This window comes from Megascapheus bottae, chromosome 13 (assembly GCF_031878675.1).
Source record: "Megascapheus bottae isolate mThoBot1 chromosome 13, mThoBot2.hap1, whole genome shotgun sequence".
Taxonomy (NCBI): domain Eukaryota; kingdom Metazoa; phylum Chordata; class Mammalia; order Rodentia; family Geomyidae; genus Megascapheus; species Megascapheus bottae.
This window is the reverse complement of record NC_143521.1, coordinates 6592950-6599304: the sequence shown is the minus strand read 5'-3', so window position 1 is coordinate 6599304 and position 6355 is coordinate 6592950. Positions and strand designations below refer to the sequence as shown.

Here is a 6355-nt window from a genome sequence, read left to right as displayed (position 1 = left end):
GTTGTGCTCCTGCAGTCATCACTCCTCCTTCCCATAGTTCTTGACACAGTCAATCTGGGAAGGGAAAGAACTACTTTTCTCATGATTCTGTACAGATCAAATGAATAAAGCTGGGCTTCCTCTAAGACCAGAGTAATTAATTTAACCTATTGTGTCTGTCTTAGCATCCAAAAGCTACAGTAATCGGCGCCATGCAAATTCAGGAACACAAAGAGACAGAAAGACACAGAGAGACACATAGAGATACACAGAAACACAGAGACAACAGAGAGAAAGATTGCTTCATTTGTATAACTTTATTCCTCTTTAGCACACATTTAATAGTTATAGAAAGTTCTCATTAATTGTTTAAAATATTGCTTTCTTACATGGTAGGCCATTTCTATTTTTTTTCATTCAGAAGTTTTTAATAAACAACTTCATTATAAAAACTTTTTTTGAAAATGTAATTCTGTAAAACATTGAAAAATCTACTTTAACAAAGATATGCCCTGTGCACTTTCTAATGGCACTTATATTTTTACAATTAAAAACCTTGTTTTATATAAAGCCAAAAACACTCCAAGAGGTTATTCACTGTTTACAAAGTGCTAGAAGGTTTTCATCTTGTATTTCTCTCTTTAAGTAATCTGGCTTGGGAGCCTTGGCCACTGGGCGGGAGGGGAGGTCTAGAAGAGGCGTTGGTGTGCCAGTGAGTGGAGGAGAGGGTCACAAAGGATCCAGCCATACGTTCCTCCATGGGCAGTAGATCATCACAGTGAATACCTCCTTCCTTGACGCAGACCCTGCTCTCCAGTGGTGAAGGTCATGGCCAATTCCTTCCACAGCAGGTTCAGAGCTCCAGGAGAGGCCAGGGTGGGATCCCAGAGGAATCTGGACTTTTCTGGCCAACACCTGCCTAAGGCAAAGTTTCTTATTACATAAATATCCTTGTTAAAAAGCAAAATATTGATCCTGTACAGTACCTGTTAAAAATTGTGTTTAAAAATAGCTCCTAGATAAGAGGGAAAGCTGGAAGGGGTGGAGAAAACAGCTACCAAAAAGGGAAGGGGAAACTTAAAAGGGTCACTAGGGAGAGTTTAGGGCAGGAGGGAATTTCAACTTAGAACAATATCTATGAGCAAAAAGGTAATCACACCTGCTTCCCGGATTCCCATTAACAAAATGCCCTGTAAAAGGTTGGGAGATTGGTGGGCCTTTTCCTGCCTCTCGCCTCTTGAAGATGAGCAGTATCCTTTGAGCTGACCCCAGGGCTGTCCTCAGCTCACACCAGCTACTGTGCAGGACAGGAGGTGACTTGCCCCTGTACAAATCCGCTCACAGTCTGGAGCAGTGACTACAAAAGTGCACAGCACTCCTGTAACCTGGTCCCTGATTGGTTTGTGTCACATGCCACAGCTCCTGTCCTGGGCAGATGCTCTTCTGGTTCTCATAGCATCAGAAGGGGTACTAAAGTTGAGTTTGAATACTGAGAGCAGGATAACCTTATTCCTATGAACAGCCAGGCCAACAAGTCTTTTTGGGCATGGGTGGGTTGGTGGATTACAAAACAACAGGGTAGCTATGGTCCAGTCGGTAACAGCAGGCAATGTTCCGCTGTACCAGCACAGTTCACAGTGGTGGGAAGATTCCTTGTGGTGAGAGTGCTGAGAGGATAGGAAAAGGGCCAGAGGAAGGATGAGAAATGGGAGTGAGGGAGGGCAAGGAGAAAAACAGGAGATGGCTACCAGGCCCTATAAGGTATCTAAAATTGTTCTACCTGTCCTCTTGAGTTTCCCAGCCTCACAAAGGAGGAAGAGTTTGAGGAAGGAACAGGCAGACAGGACAAGACTCTTCTAACAGCCCAGGACAGTATACTCTGTGGCTACAGGCCCATTTACCTGTAGAAGCTGAGGGCACAGGAAGGTTGTTGGCAGGGGAAAGGGTGCTGGGTCTCTTGAAGACCAGACACAAGGAGAAAGGCAGCAGCGAGCCCCCCACGTGGGTTCTCATGTACCAATTCCTAGAACATGCACAACATGCAGGTGGTGGCTGCGTACCAAGGTAGATGCTTTTAAAAATAAACCTTAATTAGTCCCTAGGACTCACTGAAACTAATTTTAGAAGCAAATCCCCTAGTCAGATGCTAACCTTACCAGACACGTTTATATCTGGTTTTGTCTTTATAAAGGTATCCCTCGCTACCTATCTCTAGCTAATCAAAACATGCTCATTCACTCCACACTGCTGCCACTCAAGGGCCAGGGAGCTAGACCTTCCATAGGACTGGCCTGGGCTGAAGCAGAAGCCTGGGTCTTGGACCTGCACAGTTATTGATACTAAACCGGAGGGCATTAGGACAGAAGGTAAGGGTTGTGGAGGACTGCTGGAAGGCTGAGGCAGTTTCTAGGTAGCTCATCCTGAAACCCTAGTGGAGAAGCCGGCTGGAGACGACACCAACAAGAGTGTCCACAATGTTGGCTGCAACTGTAGGAGTTAACAGTAAAGAGGTAGAAGTGTGTTTCTGAATCAGAGACGTGTCTCGAGAGGCCCCAAGATGGTGGTCCCTGAGCTGCCTCCCTTCCACATGTGGGAAGAGCCCATGCAAAACTGAGATGAAGCAGAGTTTGAGGTTAGGCTGGGTTCCAGGCAAAGGCTGTGCTTCTATGGCAGGGAGCCCCACAAGTCAACAACTAATCATTTCCTGCAGGAAACCTTTGTAGTTGCTAGGGGCAACTGAGGGAAGCCATGAGAAGGTGGACGTTCCTGGATGGAGACCAGGGAAGGCTATGCACAGTGGCCCTGAATCCACGAGGACTTCCAAGTGAGGGAGCCGGGAAGGACCCCATGGATAAGAGGATTTTTGGTGTGGGAAGCAACAATGATTACATAGATTAGGATTCAACTATGTGCCCAGTCCTGACTTTCTTAAAATTCTTCTTCCAACAATTCCACAATTTCTTGGAAAAGGAACGAGCAAGAGGGAGACAAACGAAGGGCACAGTCTCTCTTTTGCTCATCCCAGCAGCCTAGAACCCAGAGGCCCTCCTTCCAAGACAAATAACAGCTCATGGTGTTCAGGGCGGAGTCGGGATGGGGGGATGACAGATGCAGGCCTGCCTGTCACTTCTCCCCTTCTCCAGTTCAAGAGGAAGAGGATGGGGGTCATGATGTACTTGGAGAAAAACAGAATTGCAGACGAGTGAGAAATCTGCTCCAATCTTCTTGCCTGTCTTCTGTGGATAGTGCCACGGGGAGGCAAGGAGAGATGCAGTCATGGAAGATGGCACAGACCGAAGTAGTCCAAAGTCAGTCTATTCCCCACAGGGGGAAAAATGTGACCTCAAGTGAAGAGAAGTCAGCAAGACCCGACTCCTCCTTGTAAACAGGGCTCCAGTCAACACCAGGTACCAAGTGGTTCAGGCTGGTGCCAGCTGAAATGGACTGGTGGGAATGGATTCACGGTGTGTAAACAGAGTTCACTGCAATCATGCTAAGGCTAACAGTGTGGCGAGGGAGGTGAAATGGTGTCTGAGGCGAATGTGTAAAGGGTACCGTTGATGGACAACACTGACTGAAAAGAGCTGGTGGGATGGAGGGATGGGGGGATAGGCAGGAAGAATGGAGACTTTCTCTTCTGGCTGCTGGTGGGAAGCAGGAATGGAGCCAAATGCCCTTCCACAGCAGAGCCTGACGACTGCCTACTATCTTCTGCAAGATGGGACCAGAGGGCGGGCTTCTTAGGCTATTTCTCTTGAGGTCATCCAAGGTGAAACCCTCTGTTTCTCCAAGAGGCCTCCCCTTCTCTAAGGAGAAGGAGATCTGAAGCTTTGGAGAGGGAGAAGGCTAAGTGGGGCTCCCAATTCAGATTAAAAAAAAAAATACCTGAAAGTTCATGGTAGATCTTTTCATGGGGCTGGGGCTCAAGGCTCTTCAAGGAATCAATCCTGGACCTTGAGCCCCCAAACCAAGTGCTCCACACAGACAGACACTGGATTTTTTTCTTTTTGAACCCAACTCTGAAAGCTCAGCTGCTTTCATGGGGACGCGGTCGGGGTGGGTTTAAAGCTCCCTGACAGAGCCAAAGACTGAGCTGCGGGCCCTCCATGGGGGCTACTGGAATTCTTGATGGAAACAAGGCAGGGTGGTGGTACTCAGGCCAGAGGTGAAGACAGGAGGCAAGGAGTGCAGAGGCCCAAAGTTCAGAAGTCCTCCACCTCCTGGGGAATCTTGTGGCTGAGCTTGCAAAGTGGCGAGCAGGGGCTGAGCTTCAGCCTGGGAGGAGCCCATGACCAGGCCTCCTGCAGCGCCCTGTGGGTTACAGGGGGGGCAGATTAAGTGGAAGGAAGCCCAGTAAATGGGAGAAGTCCACATTAGCAGTGCACAGAGCCTCAGAAAGGTTGGCTGGGCTCTTGGAGAGCAGTGCTTCATCTAGGAGGGGCGCAGCTGCCGCCTGCTGAGGTGAGGCCTGCTGGGGTTCGGCGGATGAGAGAGACAGGCTTCCAGGAAAATCTGCCAGGAAACTATCCACCTCCACTTTGGGCAATTTGTCGAGCAAGTATGAGGTAGATCCAAGCTGGTATTTTGGAGAGCGCTGAGCTGGGGAAGAGATGGATGAGGACTCCAGAGGGTAGCTCATACCCATGGGGAGCGTATTGTGCACCAGGGAGTGTGGCATGCCTGTGCTGGGCATGGCAGGCATGTGGGCACCATACATGCCCATGGGTAACATGCCAGGAAAGGCCTTGGCCCCCATCATGTCCTGAGAGGCCATGCACAGCACAGGGCTCAGCTCTTCCTTCACGCTGACGGTTGAGCTGCAGCTGAGGAGGCCTAGCATGTCCACTGGCTCTGTCTTGATCTTGAGCAGCTCCTGTGAGTGGCTCTTCTTAACATGACGGGTCAGGTGGTCCTTGCGGCCAAACCTCTGGGCACAGTACTGGCACAGGAAGTCCTTCCGACCTGTGTGCACCACTAGGTGCCGCCGTACATCCTTGAGGGTAGAATCGCCGGTCACAGTGGTCGCAGGGGTGCTTCTTCTCCTTGGCACCGCCGGCTACCCGGTGTGAGTGAGCCTTCAGGTGCTCCAGCAGGGACTGGGTACTCTCGAAGGTCTGCAAGCAGACCTTGCAGCTGAGGGCCTCTTTGTTGGGGTCGTGGGTCTGCAAGTGGTTCCGAAGATGATCCTTGCGATGAAACATCTTCTCACTGTACATGCACTGGTGAGGTTTCTGGGCTGAGTGGGTGGCCATGTGCCTATACAGCTTGTACTTGGAGGCAAAAGCCTTGCCACAGTGCAGCTGAGGGCAGCTATATGGTCTATGTTCCGGGTGAGGTAGGCTGTGAGGCCTTAGCTTCTCCCCATTGGAGAAGGGTGTCCCCGAGATTTCACATTGGCACTTCACTTGACTTTCTGTCTCTCAGCCCCTAGGCCTAGGAACTAGTTTCCAGGCCACTTCCTTCTCCTGCTTTGCATCTTGAATCCAGGGAGGGACTCTGGTAAAAAATGTGGTCATGGGTAGGCCATTTCTATTCTTTACAACACTTAAAATTACTGTCAGGAACCTAGCGCACAATGACTTGATTTCATGGTTTAACACTCTCCGAATGGTCAAAATTATGATTCAAATGCAAACCTAAAGACTCCAATTTGTTTCTTACTAAAGCTCATGAGAAGCTATGCAATCAATCATTGTTTCCAGTTCTTATGGTTATAAAGAAAATCCTCAACTCTATTTATAACAAAGGTATTATTTAGCTCAAAACCATATCTAAGTGAAAAATAAAGGATTTAGAACAATTCAAGGATGTTGATGAAAACCTTACCATCCCCCTCTTCTGGCTAAAGGGAAAAATAATTTTACATGGCACTAAAATGAAAGGCAAGAGTCTGAAACTCTATCCAAAAATGATCTGAAAGCAAAAGGATTCAGGATATGGCCCCAGTAGTAGAGTACTTACCTAGCAAGCATGAGAACCTGAATTCAAACACTAATCCTCCCAAGGAGACAAAAACAGAAAGGAAAGGAGAGGAGAATGGAAGAGAGGAGAGAAATGAGAAGGAAGGAAAGAAGCTAGGATGGAAAGAAGAAAGGAAAAGCTCTGCTTTCATGCTTTTAATATCAAGGTACAAGGATAGTGCAGGCTAAGATTACAGAGATGGAAATTGTTGAAAGCCACTTCATGAGATAACTAATCATGGAAATTGTTGTTGAAATCTATTTGAGGAAAGAAAATTTTAAGCTGATTCATAAAGGACAAAGCGGAGTAGGGTAGGAGGGACATGAGCTGGAGAGCATCTTCCAGTCAAAGGAGCGGTGCTGTGAGACAGGGTACATGGTGAGATCAAGAGATGCTTCTTTCGAGTTCTCCTGTG

The 6355-nt window shown here is 48.2% G+C and overlaps 1 pseudogene; it reads right to left on the bottom strand.

Annotated features, from left to right (window-relative positions):
- Positions 1-4092: 4092 nt before the first annotated feature.
- On the bottom strand, positions 4093-5495 carry LOC150055460 (zinc finger protein PLAGL2 pseudogene; annotated as a pseudogene).
- Between the last annotated feature and the right edge of the window lie 860 nt (positions 5496-6355).